Below are 24033 nucleotides of genomic sequence, written 5' to 3' on the forward strand. Positions count from 1 at the left end.
GGCATAAAAATTTCGGCCTCAAACAGGCCAAAAACATTCAGTTTTGCCTCACAATCACCTAGAACAGAGATGGCTAACCTCACGTGCCAAAAGTGGGGGGAGTGTGGGGGGTGTGTTGCATGCGCATGCCCACACCCATAATTCTATGTGACCACCCCCCCGCGCTCCCCCCACTTTTGGCATGTGATGGCACGGTGGGCATGCTAGGCCCATTTTTTGCTCTCCTCAGCCTCCAGAGCCTCTCTAGGTGCCTGTGGAGGGTAAAAATGGCCCTCCCCACCCCCCAGGAGGCCCTCCGGAGGCCAGAAACAGTCCATTTGCCAACTTCCAGTGCGACCGGAAAGCCCGTTTTTCGCTCTCCCCAAGCTCCAGAGCCTCTCTAGGAGCCTGGGGAGAGCGAAAATGGCCCTCCCCACCCATCCCCGGAGGCCAACTTCCAGAGCTGAGCTCGCGTGCCCACTGATATGCCTCCACATGCCACCTGTGGCACGCGTGCCATAGGTTCACCATCACGGATCTGGAAGCATAAACTGACATACCACCCTTCAGATTTTCAGGCACTACATCTCAGTTCTCTTTTCTAAGAAAACCCCAATTACCCAAAAAGGTATCAGTGTGTGGCCATAGAGGCTGGGTAAGCACCGCTTTTTTCCCCCTGTAACTACCTTCTAAGAGCAGGACAGCACATTTTTCCACTTCCTCAGCACAACAGTACAACAAAAGGCAAAGGTAAAGGTTTCCCTAGTCCAGTCATTTTCCAACTCTAGGGGGCAATGCTCGACTCCATTTCTAAGCCTTGGGAGCTAGCATTGTCCAAAGATGCTGACTAAAAGCAGGAAATCTTAGGGATCTGATTGGCTGGATAGTTTGGGGAAAATGTTGTGGTCCGCCAGCAGCCTGCGGAGCTGGCACCAGAGTCGGACAATGAGGAGGCTGGGGAGGACCATGGGCCAGTCCTGGAGTCTGGGGAAGGCTCGGACGAGGGCTCTGCATTGGAGGCAGAGAAAGGGCCATCGGGGAGGTACGTGCTGCCTCCGGAGCCTCCAGAGTCGGATCTCAGTGAGGCAAAGGAACAGGGAGAACCTGTTGCCAGTGTGCGCATGCGAAGAGCTGCCAGAAGGCAAGAACAGCTAAAACAAAAGGGATGACTTAGGAGTAGGGCTTGGAGATGATTGGCTCCTCCCATCAGACTTAAAAGAGGAGCAAAGGCACGTGGGCCTTTGCAGGAAGCAACATTTGTTCATTCTGTTCAGCTTAAAACCTGAAGCTCTGTTTGATTCTAGACTCCATGTGGCTTTGCCAATTTTATTTTTTTTTAAATTTGATTTATATGCCGCCCTTCTCCAGAGACTCAGGGCAGCTTACAATGCGTTAAGCAATAGCCTTCATACTTTTGTATATTTATATAAAGTCAGCTTATTGCCCCCACAAACTGGGTCCTCAATTTACCTACCTTAGAAAGGATGGAAGGCTGAGTCAACCTTGACAAATTATCTTTGGCAGCGTGTCAAGGGAGATAAAGGTGGGTGATTATCCCGAAGGACATCTCCCAAAGGACTCTTTATAACTAATTGGGACTCATCTGTGAATGAACAGAATTCACAGCTGTTGCAATAAAAGAGGTTTTGGGACTACTTGTGTGTTTTAATGACTCAGGAAGCCTAGGTCAGAGCAGAAAATAGGCATGTCCTTGTGTCTGCCTACCTGAGCTTTGTTCTATTATGACGCTAAATGGGCCTTTAAGGAGGGGCAGCAGAGCTGGGGAAGTCCATTGTTATGAGATGGAATGTTGAGACAATGGGGGGGGGGAACATGTCCCTGATTGAGGATGGAATCTTGAGGTTTTTCATCTTGTTAAAAGGTAAAGATAAATGTTTCCCTGACCAGTTGTATTCAACTCTAGGAGTCAGTGCTCATCTCTGTTTCCTAGCCGAGAGTGCCAGCATTGGTCAAAGATGCTTCCATGGTCATGTGGCCAGCATGACTCTATGCTGAGGCTCACAGAATGCTGCTACCTTCCCACCGAAGTGGTACCTATTTATCTACTCGCATTTGCATGCTTTGGAATTGCTAGGTTGGCAGGAGAAGGATATCTAGTGTGGTGCAATGATTATGGTGTTGGGCTAGGAGCAGGAGGATCAATCTGACTCTCAGACAGAGAAGTTCCGAGCCCAACAGCCAGACTGGTATAACAGTGAAGATGTTGGACAAGCAGTGGTGAGACCCAGGTTCAAATCATCCACAGAAGCTACCTTGGTGACTTAGAGCTAGCCTGTCTCATAAGCAGGGAAAAATGGGGAGGGGGGAAGCAGCATGATGCATGTCAACTTGTGTTTCTGGAGAAAAGATCTGGACTATAAATCTAAGACCTAAGAGAACCAATGTGGTGTAGGAAAGAAAGAGACCCAGATTCTTAGTCTTACTTCAGTGGCTGCATAGTGGATGACTATGGACTATGGGCCAGTCATTGTTTCTTGATCTCGCTCTACATTGCAGAGATCTTGTAAGGGGAGGAAATACTTGGTATGCGACCTTGAACTCCTGTACGAAACGTGGGATATTTATTTACTTAATCAATTTGAACAGCTATCCATCTCAACGTTGTCAAAATAAAAATTAGAGCAGGTACAAAAATGTAAATGTGAGGTAAAGTATCACAATCCACTAACACAGCCAAGGAATCGGGTCCCTTCAAACACTTGAGATTCCTGGCCTAGAACCAGGTTTTTGGGGCCTTATAAAAGGCCAAGAGGGTCCGTGCCACCCTAATCTCTGGTAGGAGAATGCCCCATAAGATGGGTGCTACAGCAGAAAAGATACACCTCCTGAGCCTCACCAACCTGCATTCCTGAGCCAACAGGACTGAGATCATGTCCATCCTGCCAGAGTGGATCAGAAGGGTAGGAATAAGCAGGGACAGAGGATTCCTCTAGTAGTTCAGTCCCAAGCTATGAAGGGCTTTAGAGGAGACAACCAGCACTTTGAATTGCACCCAGAATATCAATCTAGTTAGTGAATAAAAATGTAACTCATGTTTGATGCACAATCTGAGATGACTGTTCAATTATTTTTCCAGACCTCTAACCTGGAAAGTGGGGGGAGAGAAGGGGGAGGGATGTAGTGAAGGAAAAGAAAGAAAGACAGAGAGACAGTGAAAGAGAAGGGAGGGGGAGGGAGGGAAGGAGGAGGGAGGGAGATAGAGAAAAAAAGGAAGAAAGGGAGGGAAGGAGGGAGAGAACTGATTGCACAATCAAGGTCATTGCGATCATGGACAGAGTTGGGTAGTATAGCTAATTCTGTTTTTTTTTCCCCCAAGCTTCTCCATGACTGAGAGGGAAACAAATACATAGGAAGCAGAGACCCTCCTCTGAATTAGATGTACTAAAATATTACTTCAATACCCAAACCGCAGGATTATATTATTTGACTTCAGGGTCACAACATTTGAGAAATGATTTTATAAAGAAGAGATTGGTTTGCAAAACAGAACACCGGAATGAAATTTCTCAGAGATTAAATAAGGACCAGGGCTTTAGAATATATTAAAGTACCACGTGGAACATTATTACTGTTTCACATTTGGTATTTTCCAAAAGCATCGCCACCTTCTCTGTATTTACCCCAGGGAATCTTGTGGTCCGTCAAGTCTGCGGTTAGCATGAGAGGTTCTTGCTCCCAGTTCTTCCCCTGAAACTACCTCCTTATAATCTCAACCTCTTATCCCATCTCATCCCCTGGAATGATAAAGAAAAGGTCTTGTTCTCCGCAGAACTCATTCAAAGCAGAAGCTTCTCTTGCAAACAGACAAGGTGCTTTTTTCGTCCTGCACAAAGATCCTTCTTTCCTGCCCCATGAAATCATCTGCACCTGGAATCATTCTATATACAGATAGAGCTCCAAACAAATCATTACTGATGCTTGATTCCAAATACAGTACATGTGCCCTCGTGAACCAATATTTAAAAGTCATGCAGTTAACAGTAGGTAATAAAGAACAGAACGCTGCAATCTTTTTATGAGACACCCCTTCGGTATTTACTATCATATCTTTCCTCAGTCTTCTCAAGCTAACATTCCCTGAGTCTCTTTTACAGGACTCTGCTCCACCATTCATGGAGTCCTCCACCACCATGCTGTCTTCTCATTTGCTGGAACAGGGGGTTGGTTCAGAAGACCTTCAGGATCCCTTCCAAGCCCTATGATTCTCTGAAACTCTTCTAATTTCTCTGAATCCTTTTTGAGGAAGGGGAATGAGAAAAGCAAAGATAGGTAGGTAGGTATGAGTAAGTAAGTAAGTAAGTAGTAAGTAAGTAAGTGGAAGGAAGGGAGGGAAGGAGGGAGGGAGGAAGGAAGGAAGGAAGGAAGGAAGGAAGGAAGGAAGGAAGGAAGGGGAAGGGAAGGGAAGGGAAGGGAAGGGAAGGGAGGGGGAAGGGAGGGGGAAGGAAGGAAGGAAGGAAGGAAGGAAGAGAAGGGAAAGGAGGAAGGAAGGAAGGAAAGGGAAGGGAAGGGAAGGGAAGGGAAGGGAAGGGAAGGGAAGGGAAGGGAAAGAAGGAAGGAAGGAAGGAAGGAAGGAAGGAAGGAATTAATTCAAAATAAGCTAATGTGATTTCTGTGATCTTGGTTCAGCAAGGGATTTTCAGCCATTGTGGCTTGGAAAAAAAATATTGATTCCTACTATAGAAGAATGATTGCAGAAGCTGATGCAATTGGCTGAAATGGCAAAATCGACTACTCTCCTCAAAGAAAAGGACATAAGTATTTTTGTTTCCACTTGGAACCTGCTTCTGAACGTGCTTGATGTGGAAAAGAATGAAATTTTGGCTTTGGGTTTTGTGGATTAGACTGATAGAATTTTGCAGAAGTAACTGGTTCATGCTATTATGGGAAAGTTGTGGGTTTTTTGATAATGCTCTTTTCTACTGTAACAGAGAGAGTCAGTAGTCAGTGTTTCTTTTTCTTTTCCCATCCTTCCTCACTTTTCTTTTCCTTTTTTTCTCTTTCTCCTCATTGTCCTCTTATTTGCTTTTGTATTTTATAATATTTTATAACTTAATAAAAATGGTTTTAAAAGGAAGGAAGGAAGGAAGGAAGGAAGGAAGTAAGGAAGGAAGGAAGGAAGGAAGGAAGGAAAAGGAAGGAAGGAAGGAAGGAAGGAAGGAAGGAAGGAAGGAAGGAAGGAAGGAAATTCAAAATAAGGTAAGCCATTATGTTATTTCTGTGATCTTGGTTCAGAGCAAGGGATCTTCAGCCATTGTGGCTTGGAAAAAAAAATATGTGAATCAGTCCACTTGCTCATTAAAACATGACTGAAAAACACTGTAGCTTAGGGCAATGTGTAAAACTGAGCGCTACAGAGGAGCAATACAAAGAATTCTCCAGAGCCAGATTTTGTAAGTAATTGTGGATAAAGTTATTCATATACCTGCAAAACGTGGTGGTTACATTCTCACAAGTCTATCTTGGGAATTGACAAATTGATTCATTGTCTTTAAGGGAACTGGAGCCCCCTGAAGGGATTCAGTCACAAGAATGCACACACGTGCCTACCTTTAGTGAACTGAATTGTTAAATCAAGCCAACTCGGGTGGAAGCCAACCCACAGATCACAAAACTCCCAAGGAACCTGATCACCAATTGCAAATCAGATCTTGGCTGACATGCCTCCCTCACTGGAGGCATGTTTTGAACGATCCCTTGCATGGGCTGGAAGTACATAAGGGCAGCACCTGCTTTAGGGGGAAATGAGATGCTCGGAAGATAGATGGATGACAGCCCATTGGTGACAAACATAATGCCTTGTTGTTTGAAAGCTTATCAAAACTAGGACACAACGAAAAGAGTTTGCTGCTAATTTGCCAACTACTAAGCAGTAAATGTCCAGTCACCACCAAGCAAAATGGTTTTTGCAAGCACGTAGAGAAGGTGAAGGACAGTATTTGCAAGACTGTTGTCTGCCTTTTTAAGTATACCAGAGTCAAAAATAAACTACATAAGCTAATTCTACTTTATTGTACCACTACATTACAGAATCTTGCAAATCTAAACGTATAAATCCCATGGTTTCCTTTACAGCAGGGTTGTCAAACAGGGTACTCATCGCTATTGGCTCACTTGTGGGCATGCGCAGAAGCTTCCAGGAGGGTGGGCGGAGCCTCCCACCGCTGCTGCTACCGGTTCACCTGATTTGGGGCGAACCGGTAGCAACCTGCCACTGGTGTCAAACTCAAGGCCCAAGGGCCAGATCCGGCCTGCTGGATGCTTAGATCAGGCCCACAGGGCCACCCTGAAAACAGTGAAGGACTGGCCCACGGTGCCTCTGCCAATGAAAACAAACTTGGGAGGCAGCATTTTCAGCTGCAACGGCCTCCTGCAGCCCTCTGGCAGCAAAAATGCAGCTCGGGAGGGCGACGTACAACCCTTATGAGCCTCTTTCTCCACCCATTATGTGGCAGTGGGCTATGACTGCTCTTATCTGACCATCCCCTAGGCCCGTGATGGCGAACCTATGGTAAGTGTGCCATAGGTGGCACGCAGAGCCATATCTATGGACACATGAGCATTGCCCTAGCTCAGCTCCAGCACACATGCGCGGGCCGGACAGCTGATTTTCGGGCCTTCCCGGCCTACCAGAAATCAGGAAATGGGCTGTTTCTGGCCTCCGGAGGGCCCCTGGAGGGTGGGGAAAGCTGTTTTCACTCTCCCCAGGCTCCTAGAAAGCCCCTGGAGCCTGGGGAGGGCGAAAAATGGGCCTACTTGTCCCATCACGTGCCGAAAGCGGGGGGAGCACAGGGGGACACATGCGCACATGTGCGGGGGCAGGGCGCATTGAATTATGGGTGTGGGCACACGTCCGCATGACACCCCCCCACACACATTCCCCCCGCTTTTGGCACACGTCGGCAAAAAGGTTAACCATCACTGCCCTAGGCAATATCTTTTGCCTCCATCTCCTAAGGCCATTCCCACATACCCTTTCATATAACTACCAACCAGATGCTCTGGGAAGCCCACCAGAAGAAACGTTCCCCTAAAATTGAGACTGCCTCCTGTCTCTGATATGGTAGGTGGTATTAGAGTAGGTGCATTAAGTAATGCTAAGAGTGGACAACCTTGTATCAAAAAGCCTGCACGGATTTCCCAATGTTCTTTTGTTAGGACACTAAAAATCCCTCCCACCACTACAGATAGTCCTTGACTTACAACCATTCATTTAGTAACTGTTCAAAGTTACAACGGCACAAAAAAAGTGACTTATAACTGCTTTCTCCACTGACGTGCCCACGGTCACATGATCAACATTCGGACGCTTGGCAAATGGCATGTACTTATGATGGTTGCATTATCCCAGACTCAAATGATCACCATCTGGTAACCTTCCCAGCTCATTTCCCACAAGTAAAATCAATGGGAGAAGCTAGTGTTGCTTAACTGCATGGTTCACTTAACAACTTTAATGATTCGCCTAACAACTGTGGCCAAAAAAGGCTGTAAAATGGGTCACAACATCAGTGGTAGGTTTCAAAAATTTTTACTACCAGTTCTGTGGGTGTGGCTTGGTGGGCGTGGCATGGCTTGGTGGGCGTGGCTTGGTGGGTGTGGCAGGGGAAGGTTACTGCAAAATCCCCATTTCTTCCCAATCAGCTGGGACTTGGGAGGCAGAGAATAGATGGGGGCAGGGCCAGTCAGAATTTTTACTACCGGTTCTCCAAACTACTCAAAATTTCCACTACCGATTCTCCAGAAATGGTCAGAACTGCTGAAACCCACCTCTGGCACAACTCACTTAACAACTGTCTTACTTAGCAAGAGAAATTTTGGGCTCTAGTGTGGTTGTAAATTGAGGTCTACCTGAACGACCTAAAATGAGTGATTTCATTTCCCGTTTTGAAGTGGGTGATCTAAGGCAGCAGGTCAAGCGACAGGAACACGTTGTGAAGACTTAGCTTTTCTGCAGTAAAAGCTGTCATTTGGATGACAAAAGCAGAGATGACGGTTTTATTAATATGTATTTGTTTTATGAATCTGTCTTACAGATACTGTGATGTCGAGGCTCTAAACCACTGGGAATTGTTTCAGAGCACATCGGTATCCCTACCCAAAGAGGAAAGGAAGAAGCCTAAATTCAGCATTAAGAGGAACAATCCCAAATCTCAGCAGTGGGTGGAAAATATAAGGACACCCAAAAAACCTCACCCGATTGCATGACTTGATCTGAAGCCAGCCAGCCAGCGAGTCAACCATCACGACCTTCACAAACATTGTCCAGCTGGTAATAAGCCATAATGTGCTTTATTTCAATCACAGAAGTTAGGATCACAAAATTTGCAAGTCCAGCCCCTTGCAATCAGGGGTGAGTTCTAAATTTTTTTACTACTGGTTCTGTGGGCGTGGCTTATTTTGTGGGCATGGCTTGATGGTCAGGTGACAGTTATTTAGGATTTAGCAGAGGTACTGGTCTACCAGTACCTGCTTGCAGAGCTGTACCGATCTACCCATTTATTTTTTTGCAGGCACTGATCTACTCATGTATTTTTGCAGGCACCGGTCTACTCATCTGTTTTCTTTTAACACTGATTAGCTGTAGGGCGGCCCTTTGAAGCTCCGCGGCAAGAGTTTAAACAGTTTTTTTCCCTCTAGCCATCAGCTGGGACTCAGGAGGCAGCAATAGATTGGGGGTGGGGCCAAATAAAAGGTAACAATAATGTGGGGGGTGGGGGATGGGGGGCGGGGGGCGGGGGGCGGGGGCAGAACCAGTTCGGTGACGTCATATCGTCACCGCTACCAGCTCAGGAGAACTGGGCCGAACCGGGAGGAACCCACCACTGCTTGCAATGTAGGTGTAGGAAAACCAATCAAGTTTTTCTGAGGGGTCACTGTCCAGACAGGACAGCATCTGATGCCTCTGAAGTTATAGATGGTGGTGTGAATATATATAAAAAAATGCCACAGTGCATGTAAAAGAGGGGGGAAGAGTTTCATAGTCACAAAACACAGCACTGGTGATGTTACTAAGTTTGGGTAATGAAACATCTACAAGAAAAAAAAAAAGAATGCAAATGACCAGCTGCCTGCAAAGAGTATAAATCCTTCCATTCCCCACCATCCAGCCAGAGCTGAAGAAGCTTCTTGGATGAGAAGCGAAACGTCTTCAAAGAAAAAGCAGAAAGTCCAGTTGCCTCTTGAAAAAAAGCACCTTTGGGACAACCATGACCTGGATGACTGAGAATCTCCATAGACAGTCTGCAAGGAAACAGCCAAGATCAGAGAGCACCAAGGACCCCTCATTTCGACCCTGAGCTACAAATAATTCTCCGTTATTGGTATCACAGAAGAGTCACTATCTAGAACCGTGATAGAGAACCTATGGCACATGTGTCAAAGGTGGCACGCCGTGCCCTCTCTGTGAGCACACGAGCCATCGCCCCAGTTCTTCAGGTCTCTGCCATGCATGCGTTGGGGAGGGTGCGGGGGGGCACACGCATATGCGTGGGGGGCATGTACGCATGCACATGGGGCGGGATGCATGTGGGGGTGTGCATGCAGGGGTGCATGCATGCATGGGAGCAGGGGTCGCTGCATACACAGGGGCCGTGAACACTTTGCATTTTGGGGGTTCGGGCATTCGTGCACACATTCATGTGCACATGCACACATTTTCGGGACTCAGTCTGGAAAAGGTTAACCATCACTGATCTAGACTATTATTTTTATTGAACACAGTCACGATCTATATCTATATCTATATCTATATCTATATCTATATCTATATCTAACTATCTATCTATCTATCTATCTATCTATCTATCTATCTATCTATCTATCTTTCTCTTTAGCCAGGTTCTTCCTACGTAAACCAAGATTTTTATGCAGCTCTAGTTCAGTGAAATCACAATCCACTAGTTTCTACATGGGGTGAGGGTGTGGCTAACTGATGAGGACTAATAAGTCCGAAATAGATCTATCTTAGTTTCCTAAGTCTCCCAATTAGTCTCCCAATGGGCAGCAGAGAGCTTGCTGGCTGCAGGAAAAAGCAAGCCTAGAAATACACATAAAGCCTACAAAAAGAAAAGAAAACAAATATATATATATTCTAATGCTCCCCATATCCAGTGCTTCTGTGGTCCTGCCTCTTCTTAAAAACCTCCAGAGATGGACAACCTACACTTCTATACCACAACTGTTCCATTGTAAGGTCTCCATCTCTGTTTCATGAAGCATATCATGCAATCCCAGTCCTTGAGATAGCCACTGTTTATAGCTTCGTGCAATGTGTTAACCCAGCCAATTTAACATACTCAATTAAAAACCATAGTTAAACTAATCTATGAATTCAGCCTATGAATATATAGGCTTCAGGCCAAGTAGCTATTATTAGCGTGATAATCCATGGACGGATCCATGTTGGTACCATAATGAGGATTAGTCTCTTTATTAATATTTCACATTTGCATAGTTTTTTTCAGAAAATTGGAAGGACGACCCTTTTCCTTCTTGCACTTTTGGCGATCACCCTGCAAGAAACAAGCTTCAGTCATCATCTCCCTGAGACACACGAGAAGGCAAGGAGTTTACAAGAGAGAAAGAATGATTTTCCAGAGCATCAGATGTTTGTAGAAATAGAATAGAATAGAATAGAATAACAGAGTTGGAAGGGACCTTGGACGTAATTCCCTTAACAGCCGCTTTGCTTAGCGATGGAAATTCGGGTCCCAATTGTGGTTGTAAGTCGACAGTTAACTTAGTCCTTGCCTTTATGACCACAATTGAGCCCAAAATTTCTGTTGCTAGGGGAGACATTTGTTCAGTGAGTTTTGCCCCATTTACGACCTTTCTTGCCACAGCTGTTAAGTGAATCACTGCAGTGAAGTTAGAAAGGTTTATTTATTTATTTATTTATTGGTTCGATTTATATGCCGCCCTTCTCCGGAGACTCAGGGCGGCTTACAATGCTTTAAGCAATAGCCTTCATACTTTTGTATATACCTGCTTAGTAGGGCTTTCGGGGCCCCCTGAGCGTTGTTCTTTTTTATACAAAGTCAGCTTATTGCCCCCACAATCCGGGTCCTCATTTTACCTACCTCGAAAGGATGGAAGGCGGAGTCAACCTTGAGCCTGGTGAGATTTGAACTTGCAATAATTGCAGGCAGCTGGTGTTACTTAACAGCACTTTAGTCTGCTGCTCCACCAAGGCTCATTTTAAATGAGGTGTCTAAGTGAATCTGACTTTCCCATTGATTTTGCTTGTCACGAGGTCATAAAACGTGACGACTTGACCCCCGGGTCACTGCAACCATCATAAATATGAGCCACTTGCCAAGCATCTGAATATTGATCACGTAACCATAGGGATTCTGCAATGGTCGTAAGCGTGAAAAATGATCATAAGTCATTTTTGTTTCCAGGGCTGTTGTAACTTCCAATGGTCACTAAACACTAAACAAAGTGGACTCTCTGTATTTGAATTTGTGGTTTAGGTGAACCCAATCAATGCATTTTATAATGGAATGTGGACTTGAAGACAAGTCTTCCCACTTCCAGATGGGTACATCACACTACTTTTACATGTGTATCCTACTTTATTTATTTATTTATTATTTATTGAAGAGATTTATATGGCAATCCAACTCACTCACAGTGACTCTAGACAGCTTAAAAAAATAAGTCCACAAATGCAAAAGCCAAAACACTCCCACCTCTCTAGGGATGAACATTCAGACAAGTCATGCCGTTAGGGCCTTTCAAAAGAGTATTTTATGGGTCTTATTTTCATGGGGATGATGTTCCACAGGGAGGGAGCCACCATGGAAAAGACCTTCTTGGTTCCACTACATGGACCTCCTTAACGGGGTGGGAGGGGAAGATCCATAACATACCTGCCTCCTTGATCTAGTGGGTCATGTAATAACTGGGAAAAGAGAGTCTTTCAGATAACCAAGCCATGTAGTGTTTTAAAAGAGATTCAGGAAGGCTTCTACAGATTAACAGAGTTGGAAGGGAGCTTGTAGGTCATCTAGTCCAACCCCCTGCCCAAGCAGAAGACCCTACACCATTTCTGACAGATGGCAGTCCAGTCTCTTCTTGAAAGCTTCCAGTGATGAAGCTCCCACAACTTCCACAGGCAAGTGGTTCCATTGGTTGATTGTTCTCACTGTCAGAAAATTTCTCCTTATTTCTAGGTTGAATCTCTCTCCTTGACCAGTTTCCATCCATTATTCCTTGTCTGGCCTTTGGGTGCTTTGGATAATAGTTTGACTCCTTCCTCTCTGTGGCAGCCCCTCAAATATTGGTACACTGCTATCATGTCTCCCCTGGTCCTTCTCTTCACTAGACTAGCCATGTCCAGTTCCTTCAAACGTTCATCGTATGTCTTAGCCTCCAGTCCCCTAACAAACAGGCAACCAATTAAGCTCTTGCAAGACAGGTGACATTAGATTCACATGCATGAATCTAAGCTTGCAGAAAACGATGCGAGATGCAGGATTTCATGGCAGCTTGCATAGAAACCCCTTCTCCAATTTTTCCCCACAATAGTCCTGTGAAATTGACTGAGAAACTGAACAACAGAGTTGGAAGGGATCTTGGAGGTTTTCTAAGTCCAACCCCCTACTCAAGCAGGAGAAACTATACCATTCTTGACAAATGTCTGTCCAAGCTCTTCTTGAAAACCTCCAGTGATGAAGCACCCAAAACCTCTGGAGAGCAAGTCATTCCACCGATTAATTGTTCTAAGCTGTGAAAAAATGTCTCCTTATTTCTAGATTGGTTCTCTGATCAATAAGCTTTCCATGACTAAAAGTGGATTTGAACCTGGGTCTCTGGAGACCTAATCCAATGGATTATACCACTGCTGCTCAGTTTTAGCCTTATCCTAGATCCATGATGGTGAATCTATAGCACGTGTGCCTGTGGCATGTGGAGCCATGTCACCTGGCACGTACGGCCTTGCCCGTTCATCTTCCAAGTTTCTTGCACGCATGTGCGCGCGACGATCAGCTGGCCTTTTTGCATGCAGCAGTGTTGGAAACTAGAAGATTTTCTAGCTGGTCTTCTATTTTCCTATGTGAGTATGCGCACTGGCCAGCTATTCATCGCATGTGCATGCATGCCAGAAATCCGGAAGAGTAGCTGGCTGAAACCGGAAGTTCAGTAGCTGAAACCTGAAAGTTCATTTTTGGGCGCGCGCATGTGCCCTGGGTAGCTCGTTTTCTGGGTTGTGGCCCAGAAATGCACGTGTGCTCCCTTTTCGGCACTCGGTGCCGAAAAGATTCACCATCACTGCCCTAGATTGTCAAGTGTACATGGATTTTTCTGAATCTTTCTAGATATTAAACAGAAATGGTCCCAAGTGTAATGGTAAGGCATGCAACTTAATGGAAATAAGAGGTTCTAAAGCAGATGGACTGAGCCCATGTGCAGAAAAAACAATTGCTACCAACCTACCTTACATTGAGGACCTGTACACTGAATGAGTCAAAAGAGGGCTGTGAAAATATTTACAGACCCCTCGCATCCTGGACATAAACTGTTTCAACTCCTACCCTCAAAACGACCCTATAGAGCACTGCACACCAGAACAACTAAACACAAGGACAGTTTTTTCCCAAACGCCATCACTCTGCTAAACAAATAATTCCCTCAACACCGTCAAACTATTTACTAAGTCTGCACTACTATTAATCTTCTCATCATTCCCACCACCCATCTCCTTCCATTTATGACTGTATGACTGTAATTTTGTTGCTTGTATCCTTACGATTTATATTGATATTGTTCCCTGATTGCTTATTTGTACCCTATGACTATCATTAAGTGTTCTATCTTATGATTCTTCATGAACGTATCTTTTCTTTTATGTACACTGAGAGCATATGCACCAAGACAAATTCCTTGTGTGTCCAATCACACTTGGCCAGTAAAAAATTCTATTCTATTCTATTCTATTCTATTCTATTCTATTCTATTCTATTCTATTCTATTCTATTCTATTCTATTCTATTCTATTCTATTCTGGAATAAGCAGAGTGAAAGAGACTATACCCCAAACCTGGAACGATGGACTGCAGGAAGGACAGCTCAGATAATGCGCACCACAAACTTCAAGTACTTGCTCAAGGAGAAAAATAAATGTTCCTCATCAAAAATAAAAGCATTAAGACAACAGCTCAGGATTTCCCATTTCTCTACAAAATCACCTTGCACGGTGAGGCTTTTTAGAATATTTTATGTCTAGCTGTGGGTACGAATTATGGCAGATTGCAATTCCTTTCCCCATTCACCCCATCCGTTCGCTGCAAACATTTGCTGCTTCTCCAAATCCCGAAATGAGTGGGCGTTAGGTACCGTGCACGTTGGCATCCAATCATCGTATGACACATCCTATCCACAAAATAAACATCTACCAACACATCTCCGCAGAAGTTCAAAGATCAAGGAGGCCAGGGCACAGATATTAGAAGCACATTCTGCATTTACAGGCGTGCCAGTCCCCAAATTACGCACGTCTATCCTAACAAGGATGTCAGCTCCTAACCTAGGAAAGGTCACTGCTGGAGACCTTGCAAAGGAACAACAGATGGTTTCATGCAATTAAAAAGACAGCTTGCCTTGTGCGGGACCTGATATTCACCATCTACACATACCACAACATTACCCAAGGATAATTCAAGTTTAAGGGAGAGACGTAGATCCATCCACACATCTAGTGGTGGGGACAAATGAACAGCAGAAGCCATGTCTCCATGGAAGATTGAAGGCTCACTCACGTCGGTGCAGAGCAATGGGACTGAGAAACATCTAAGGCTTCTGGAGAGCTGTTGCAACCAGCAAAGCACAGTCACTTCACTGCAACAATCTGTCTGATCCTGGATAAGACGCCTTCCAAGACTCCATATTACACCACCACCTATTGTTTGTTTGTTCTCCAGCACTCCTCTTCCTCCACCCCTCAGCTATCCATTCTTCTCTGGAAGGACAGCAGCCATGGCATCCTAGAGCCTCTTATTTGAAGGGCTTCCAGGATGCACATGGTGTTTTGCCTGGTAATCCAATCCTAAAGGTAATCCAAACCAAGATGAAACTGGGAGTGTAACTGAAGGGTAGGGAAGCTTCTTCTGACGCTCCTATGTGAAGTTAGAGGCAGCCCTTCCTCTTTAAATCAAGAGTGGGAGCAGCCGTCTCTTAGCATCATGTTGTACTTCAAATGTTAGCCCAGCAAAACCAGGGTGGACAGAAATTGGAGGTGGATAAGCAGGTGCTTAATAATAAAACCTACCAAAGGTTAATCCACCCAAAAGATGGATCCATCTCTGAAAAGGTCAAAGATTGGGAGGCGGCAGGACAACCATGTACGTGCGAAAACATTTGGAATGAGATCCGCTTCCATACCGGATCTGTTTCTTAAGACCTGTTAATGATCGAAGATCAGCGACAAATCAGTCTAGCAACATAGTTTTTTACTGGTCTCTGGCTGGAGAGATCTCAAGGTTGCTTTGCAGCAAACAAAACACAAGATAGAGCCTTTATGCCTGAAGCCCTCACCCCCTCCCCGTCCTCCCTTGTGTACAGATACTATAGAGTAAATGCATACAATTCACACATACACAAAAATTCCACAGCAAACAGCGATTATATATATAAAATATATATATATATAAAAGAAAGGCAAGAGAAATAAGAAAGCAAGCATCACAGGGCCAGAGTGCAGACCTGACTTAACAGGTACCCCATTTTTCTACTCACCTCTATGCTAGTCACACTCCTCTATCCTCCTGCCCTTGGCAAAGAGACCATCCTACCTGATGCTTAGCAACTTTGTAGTTATTTTTGGGGAAAAAAACAACCCCTCTCTTTGGGTACACCGTCTAGCCCGCCGGCTTCATAGAAGCACAGAAAAACGGCTTTCTCCAGCAACCTTTCAGCTCTCCATCAGTTGGAAAAGGGGGGAAATGTTAGGTATCTGTTATGTGTTCTCTGTGGGAGGAAGGGGGGGGGAACCTTTGCAGGGGGTGGAGGGTTCAAGACCTGCCACACATTTTTTCCATCCCTTTCCATTTTTGCCACCTGTCTAGGGCAGGATAGCTCAAGTGTTAACAATTATGCATGCATCCACACACACACACACACACACACACACACACACACCTTGAGAAGGATGGAGAAAAGCACAACACGGAAATGAGCAGGGAGAAGGGGAGAAGAGAGGCGGTTCTGAATGCATCTCCCTTCCCCAGCTGGAGATTTCTCTCGTGCTAACACCCCGCTACCCCAGTTGAGAACGATGGGCACTGCAAGTCCAAAATAGGAGAGTAACACCAGGCTGGGGGCAGGGGTGGGTGGGGGGTGTCGTTTGGTGGCACGAGATCTTGAAGAAAGATTTGCCTCTTTTTACATTTAGAAGCCAAGTGTGTTCAAGAGAAGGCGGCAAGCTCCGATCCCGAGGAAATGTATTTATTTATTTATTTATTTTGCCTTTTTGTGACTCCGGTAGCAAATTCCCACGACCCAAAGATCCCAGTTTCTCCCCCAAAACATCTTCAACCAAGTCTTTCCCACCGGCAACTGCTTCGCCCCCCCGGGGGGGGGGTCCGTTCCCGAACCTGGAATTGCCACAGCCCGCTTGGAAACGGTGCCGCTTTAGACTCGCACCACACCACACAACACCCCCCCCCCACACACACACACACAAGACACACAAACACACACAGACATACGCACAGGCATCAAGAGGTGCAAACTTGAGCACAAACCTCCCCGACTGGATGGGCGCTCGGTCAACTCCAGCGGTCCCCCCTTTTTCCCCTCTAACCGGCGGCTTCGGGCACCAACAGGTCTCTTCGGTCGGCCGAGGTGAAGCTTCCTCCCACGTCAGGTGTTCGGTTCCCGCGTCCCGCAACAGAACCGAACCAGCCCCGACGGCCGCCTTGCCCTAAAGTCACAGCCCCCCACCCGCCGCCTCCTCCTTCTTCTTCCTCCTCTTCCTCCTCCTCCTCCTCTTCCTCTCCCCACGAACGAGGGCATCTCCCGGCGGCGCGCCTCCTTTGGGGCACAACGGAGAGACCCCGCGCCCCCTCCCCTCCCCTCCCCTCCCTCCCCTCCCCTGACTACCCCGGGTTTTGACGAGCCCGTTTCTCTAGGGGAAAAAAAAATCAGGTCTCTTGCAAACGGGGCAAGGGCGTCGGACCGGCGGGGCTCACCTTCCAGGCAGGCGGCTCTGCTGTTCCTACAGGTCTGCTTCCCGCCTCCCCGGGCTGCTCCTCCGCGGTAGAGATTCTGAGCCCCTTCCTCCTCCTCCTCCTCCTCCTCCTCCTCGCCTCCGGTGATGCCGAGGCCGTTAGGGGGGCTGCCGGCCGGATCCTCTCCTCCTCCTCCTCCTCCTCCTCCCCGACCTCTTCCCCCCGAAAGCAGAGACAGAGGAGCCCACGCCGGCCTCCAAGGGGGTCTCGGAAGCCTCCGCATAAAGTCCCTTCGGGGGGGGGGGGAAGCGTGCGAGCGCCCGGCTGGCTGGCTGGCTAGGATAGATGGATGGAAGGAAGGAAGGAAAGAAGGAAGGTGGGGTCCGTTCGGTTCAGGTGCGCCCGGCTGCCCCCCGAGCGCCCGGCTGGTCCCGGACGTGCGTGGAGCTCGGCGGCGAATCCGCGCAGCAGGTGGCCATGGCCGAGGGGCCCCGCCCGCCTCCGCTCGTCACGGGGGTGGGTGGGTGGCTGGATCGGTGGCAGAGAGAGAGAGAAAGAGAGAAAGAGAGAGATGGATGAATGAATGAATGAATGAACGGACGAATGAATGAACGAATGAATGAATGAAGATGAAGATGCAGAGCGGGGAAAGATCGCAGCAATGGGGGCGGGCGAGGAGGGGGCTTCGCCTTGGTCTGGCAGAGGCTCAGCCACGCAGCCGGCCGGCCCGAGCGCCCTGGCAGCCGAGAAGATGGGGGCGGTGGGAGACCAATCCTGCCTCGAGTCGGCAAGCCCTCCAACTCCTCCCGATTCGTCTCGCCCACGTCAAAACTCTGCACGCGAGGAGAAGGAGGAGGAGGAAGAGGAGGAGGAGGAAGAGGAGGAGGAGGAAGCGGCCGATCCTCGTGGTTCCCGAATGTTGGGGGGTCCCGGTAACCCTTTCCGCGCCTGCTATCACCCGCCACCTCTTTAGAAGGGTTTCCACATCTTGCCTTCCCCGTTTTTCTACTCCGGGTGGGGTGATGGAAGAGAGGAAGCAGGGGTGAAATCCAGCAGGTTCTGACAGATTCTGGAGAACCGGTAGCGGAAATTTTGAGTAGTTTGGAGAACCGGCAAATACCACCTCTGGCTGGCCCCAGAGCGGGGTGGGAATGGGGATTTTGCAATATCCTTCCCCCAGGAGTGGGGAGGGAATGGGGATTTTGCAGTATCCTTCCCCTGGAGTGGGATGGGTATGGAGATTTTGCAGTATCCTTCCCCTGCCACGCCCATAAGTCACGGCCACCAAGCCACTCCACGCCCATCAAGCCACGCCCACAGAACCGGTAGTAAAAAAATTTGGATTTCACCACTGAGAGGAAGTCCACAAGATTGATGATGGTGGTGATGATGACGATGATGATGATGATGATGATGGCAATAGCACTTAGACTTTTTTTTTTATTTATTTGATTTATATGCCGCCCTTCTCCGAAGACTCAGGGCGGCTTACAATGTGCTCAAGACTTATATGCCACTTTGTCAGTCCTCTCTAAGCGCGTGACCGAATCAGCCTTTTGCCCTCCAACAATCTGGGTCCTCACTTTACGGACCTTGGAAGGATGGAAGGCTGAGTCTCAATCTTGAGCAGGTGACAATCGAACTCCTGGCAGTGGGCAGAGTTAGCATGCAATACAATCATGATGATAATGATAATAATGATGATGATGTTGATGACGACATTTCCGTTTCTGTCAATCTTATATCTTGTCGTTTGGTTTCAAAGACCTACAAATCAGTGCCAACATCTCTCACCATCATACGGACATGCAGAATTCCTTGAATTCTGTTTTTCCCCTTAGTGTGGCTTCTAGCTCCTTAGCCCAATAACAACAATAATATTAATGTTATATTGATCTTCAAGATCCACCTCTGTTAACGCAACCATAACTCCGAGACCTAGCTCTGTAGTGTAATAATCATAATAACAGCATGATGTCTTTCGATCCCATTTATCTTAGTCGATTTTCCAAAATCTGTATCAGAGTATATGGATAATGATATTGAAATAATAAATACAGCACTTTGGGTGACAACCTCAAGACAAATGAGTTTGTTATGGCATGAACCTCCTTGGGCTTGAGCCCACTTCATCAGATGTATGGAGTACGATCTGTGGTTGCCAACGAGATGGATAGAAAGCAAGGAGGGAAGGAAAGCTGAAGTCAAATGGGAGCACAATGCATACATTTCCCCCCCCCATGACATTTCAATTAAAGCCCAAATGCAGGCAAAACAGCTGATGAGCAGGGATTGATCAGTTTTGCTGCAGGTTTTAATGTCAACCTAGTTAACTGTTGTCCTGACTCCCTTTTTTTTTAGGACCCTGTAAGTCCCTATTTAGGGTAGAGTTGGGGTAACTGGAAAGAGCTGAGCATTTACTGGCCAGATGCCCTTCCTGATGCCTATGTGGAGTTCGCAGCAGGATTTTTTTTTCTTTGCGCCCTAGGAGAGAAACAACTGCTGGTACCTAGGATTGAACTCTCAACCTTCTGAGCGGGAGGCAAACATCTTCACCCCTTAGGCGCTCAACCACACCGCTCAACTTGTTGTCCTTATTTAGGTTAAAATAGAAAGGATCAGATTTGGTCTGTTCTATGAAGAACCAGAGGTGGAATCTATTCTAGAAAGTTTTTTAAAAATGGAAGAAGGAAATGGTAAATAATAATTTACTTAATTGCCTTACTTAGCAACAGAAATTCTGGTCCCAATTGTTATATGTTGAGGACTCTTTATGGCTTCTCAAAACGGGGAATTTTTCTTTCAGCTATTATTCAGTCTCAGGTCAAGTAACAGCTATTTTTCCATTCTGAACGAGGAAATAGATTATCACTGGACTTCTCTCATCATTTTTTTCTACAAATCAAATGGCAAGTACTTTCTTTTTTTCTTCCTCTCCAGGAGCGATGTTCCACTATCTTTTTTAATCGTCGACTCCCTCTGCATTTTAATTTATTCTTTTTTCCGCAAGACGAGTTTGACAAATTATGGAGGGCTGTCCTTATGTTCCTTATAGTACTATTATTATTTAAACTACTTCCCCTGCTGATCCCTATCTTTCTTTCCAACTCTTCTCTCTCTTTTTGTGTTCTATATTACTCACTTGGTGAATTGTTTTTAACCACAGTTTTCCAGACTCGGGTAAGCATGCTGTTCTTCATCCTTTGTTAAAGGACCCCCGCTTGCATCCTTTTTGTGATTAAATCACTGATATATGTCTCTGTTTCCTCTTTTCTTATTTAAAATCCTTGAGGGAGTTCCTGTGAAGGCACGTGGAAAAGATCTCGGTACATGGGGCAAAGAGATCCTGCCAAGAGAACACTCAAGGTTATCCCACAGTTGGATAATAGGAGGGGTCAGAAGAGACCAGGGGTGAAATCCAGCAGGTTCTGGAGAACTGGTAGCAGAAATTTTGAGTAGTTCGGAGAACCGGCAAATGCCACTTCTGGCTGGCCCCAGAGTGGGGTAGGAATGGAGATTTTGCAATATCCTTCCCCCAGGAGTGGGGAGGGAATGGGGATTTTGCAGTATCCTTCCCATGCCATGCCCACCAAGTTCACGCCCACCAAGCCACACCATGCCCACCAAGCCACGCCAACAACTGCCATTTGTCAGAAATGGTATAGGGTTTTCTGCGGGGGGTTGGACTAGATACCTACAAGGTCCCTTCCAACTCTGAGAATCTGTAAGAATCTGTAAGACTCTGTCAATGTAGCTCTACAATAAAGTAGAATTAGTTTAACTTTCGATTCCGATCTAGTTCATCCCGCGAGGCCGACATCAATCAGATATCATGTTAGTATTTCATCTTGGATGTCTCCCATTGTTTCAGTTTGAACATGGATGTAAGAATTGGTTCCTTGACTGATGACGATTCAGAAAATTGCTACATAAACAGCCAGGGGCAAGCTTGTTATTTTTAGAAGAAAAGACTGCCTTTTTAAAGAAGAAAAACAAGTTCACAGGAAAGCTGTTAGACAATCAAAAAAAGTCTCCACCCTGATGTAGAGGGATAGAATTGGTTCTAAATGGGAAATATTCCAAGTATTGGTTCTCAATGGTATAGGAAGCCCCCCTCCCCAGATTAAAATATTCTTTATTTTTAATATTAAAAGAGGCAGAATATTATATTTCCCCAAAGGAAAAATGGAGAAACATGCTCTTAAAGGCAGAAAGCAGCCCTGGACTTTCTGAATAGTAAAACAGCTTCCAGCAGATACCTGAAGTCTTTAGAGATGGATATTTTTGGAAGTCTGGGCCAATCTATTCATAAACATAAACACACAGAAGGTTGGACCTGATGGGATTAAAATTTACTTTCCCCCACCCAAATTCTAAGAACAGGACATGATCTTTAGGACATAATAGGATTTACCCATCACCATTAGGATAGCAAAAGGCACAAGGCTCACTATATTGCACAACCCCCTGGAGCATCTCAAAGCCCTATAAAAATCCATCCATTCCTAAATCAAGGTTTCAGCCACCCCAGAAACATGCTTCTGTCAATGAAGTTTCTGGAATCCAAATAAACCTTTCCTTGCAGCCAGTCAGTTGGCCTTTCCAGGGCCTTTCTCCCAGCTTGGAACAAGACCTGATTTTTCTTCCAACAATGAGAAATATTCAATTGCTGGAATTTTGTAAATTCTTTCTATTCTTTTCAATAAATCTTGCTGAAGAGAGACCAAGACAATTTGTGCTTAGAAACAATCACTTTAATTTGGGGGAATAACACACAAAACATCACATTTTGGCTGATCACTTTTTCTCTATTGTGCTTTCCCCCCACTTTTCTATGGGGTTCCCAGATAACCCCAATTTCCTCCACTTACAGCCCCGGAGTTGGGATCAAGGATCATAGGACTTCATGCTTTGTCACTGAGCTTATAGCCAAGATCACTGATTTTCATTTGCTGAATCTTCCTAGGGTCCAGATTTTTTTGACCCAGATAAGAGCAGCTTTATTGGTACAACCTCTTTGGCTTCCTGCTTACCATACTGCAGTTGTCTCTTAGCTGGTGTTCAAAATACCTCGTTCCATCCCTGAGACTGAATTCATTCAGGTTGTTCTGGACATTCCGTGCTATTTTCAAATCTCATTTCCTCGCAGGGCTCATTCTTGGTTCCCTGTTTCAGTCAAAGCCAGCATAAATCACATCTGGCTCAAATTGTGTTGAGAGCCCATTGGTCCTGAATCCAGTATCTATGGGCTGATGTGTCTATGGAAATTCTCAATCATGGTTGTTCCAAAGGTGCTTTTTTTAAAAAAAAAAAAATTTTTAAATCTCCGGAGACTCAGGGCGGCTTACAATGCGTTAAGCAATAGCCTTCATACTTTTGTATATTTATACAAAGTCAGCTTATTGCCCCCACAAACTGGGTCCTCAATTTACCCACCTTAGAAAGGATGGAAGGCTGAGTCAACCTTGAGCCTGGGGAGAATTGAACTTGCAGTAATTGCAGGCAGCTGGATGTTAAATGCTGCCTTAGGAGGCATTAGCCTCCTACGCCACTCAGGCTCCTAATGGCAACTGGGCTTCCTTCGTTTTTTCTTTGAAAATGTTTTGATTCTCAGTCAAGAAACTTCTTCAGTTCTTGAGGGAAAAAAAAAAACCTTTGGGATTCTCTGCTGGTATTTTTTTTACTTCAGTAGTGGTCAAAATTTTGGAAACCTTTTGGGGAAAGTGTATTTTCTAAAACTAAAACTTTTTTTTTTTTGAGTAGTACCAGTGGTGGGTTGCCCCTGGTTCAGACCAGTTCGCAAGAACCTGTAGTAAAACCAGCGGGAGGCCCTGCCTACCGCCCCAGATGTCATCATCAGTGATCTGCGCATGCGATCCCATTGCGAACCAGTAGTAAAGGTAAGTAGATCCTACCCCTGACTAATACCATAAAATTATATATTAATGGAAAGATAACTTAATCAAGAATGTAATGCAATAACTTTTATGAAGGATTTGCTATTAGAATAGCAGTTATAGTATAAAGAAGAAAAGTGAAACACGTAGAAAAAACAAGATATACAAAAATTATCACCATAGAAAAAAACGAGATATACAAAAATTATCACCATGTCAGTTAATACTTAGTTGGGTAACCTTTAGCATGAATTACGGCCTTACAATATCTTCCCATGGAGTGAACCAAGTCTTTTAGTTCTGCAGCTGTGATAATGTGAAACAAGATTGAATGATTGCTTCTATTAACTGGGTTTTATTGCTGGGTCGCTTCTGACTAACAAGTTTCTTTAGTCGGCTCCATAGATTTTCAATTGGGTTAAGGTCTGGGCTATTCCCAGGCCATTCCAGCAGTGGAATATGATTATCTTGAAACTCCAAAAAAAAAAGTGGTGTTATTAGCTATCAAACCTCAAAAATCGACTTTTCCCAAAAGATTTCCACAATTTTGGCCACTACTGAATGTTCTTCTAAGGAAGTTCTTCTGTTCCTAGGTTGTGATCTTCAAACTCCCACAACTCTGGAATCAACTCCTTCCTTTCCAATGTCTCTTTGAAAGTGTGGTGGTCTTTAGAGGGGATTTTGAGATATTTATTCAACCGGCAAAACAATATAGTGTGTGGTTATCCCTTTTTTTTTCTCTTATTCACCCTGGCAGCCCTAAATTAATATCTACTTTATTTTAATGCTTTATGGACTTCTACGTACACAATCTTATTGCAGGTGTTGTTTAAAATGTGTACTGTTGTTGTTTTTCATTTGATTGTTAATACTTTGATTACTTGTTTGGCTGTTAAATTGTGAACTAATTCTAATGAACAGGATTTTTGAATTGCTATTTATTTATTTATTTTAATTTGATTTAT

General features: G+C 45.3%; 1 protein-coding gene and 1 long non-coding RNA gene across 9 annotated transcripts in view; one reads left to right on the plus strand and one right to left on the minus strand.

Moving 5' to 3' along the window:
• The window catches only part of CALN1 (calneuron 1), a 423249-nt gene that overhangs the window by 221827 nt on the left and 177389 nt on the right, over positions 1–24033 (minus strand). For 2 of the 8 annotated variants that reach the window (XM_034420804.2, XM_087889583.1), the window contains exon 1: positions 17193–18002. The exons of 3 other annotated variants lie outside the window; for them this stretch is intronic. The gene's annotated coding sequence lies outside the window, so the exon portion shown is untranslated. Of the gene's footprint in view, positions 1–15738; positions 15832–16745; positions 16999–17192; positions 18003–24033 lie in introns of those variants that run through there. 3 more of the 8 variants (XM_087889587.1, XM_034420805.2, XM_034420806.2) reach the window with 3 other exon arrangements.
• On the plus strand, positions 19756–23989 carry LOC132712303 (uncharacterized). Its single transcript, XR_009622995.2, has 3 exons — positions 19756–20537; positions 22935–23071; positions 23662–23989. It is a non-coding gene; the product is annotated as an uncharacterized LOC132712303 (long non-coding RNA).

This window comes from Pantherophis guttatus, chromosome 1, assembly GCF_059756535.1.
Source record: "Pantherophis guttatus breed Tessera chromosome 1, ASM5975653v1, whole genome shotgun sequence".
NCBI lineage: Eukaryota > Metazoa > Chordata > Lepidosauria > Squamata > Colubridae > Pantherophis > Pantherophis guttatus.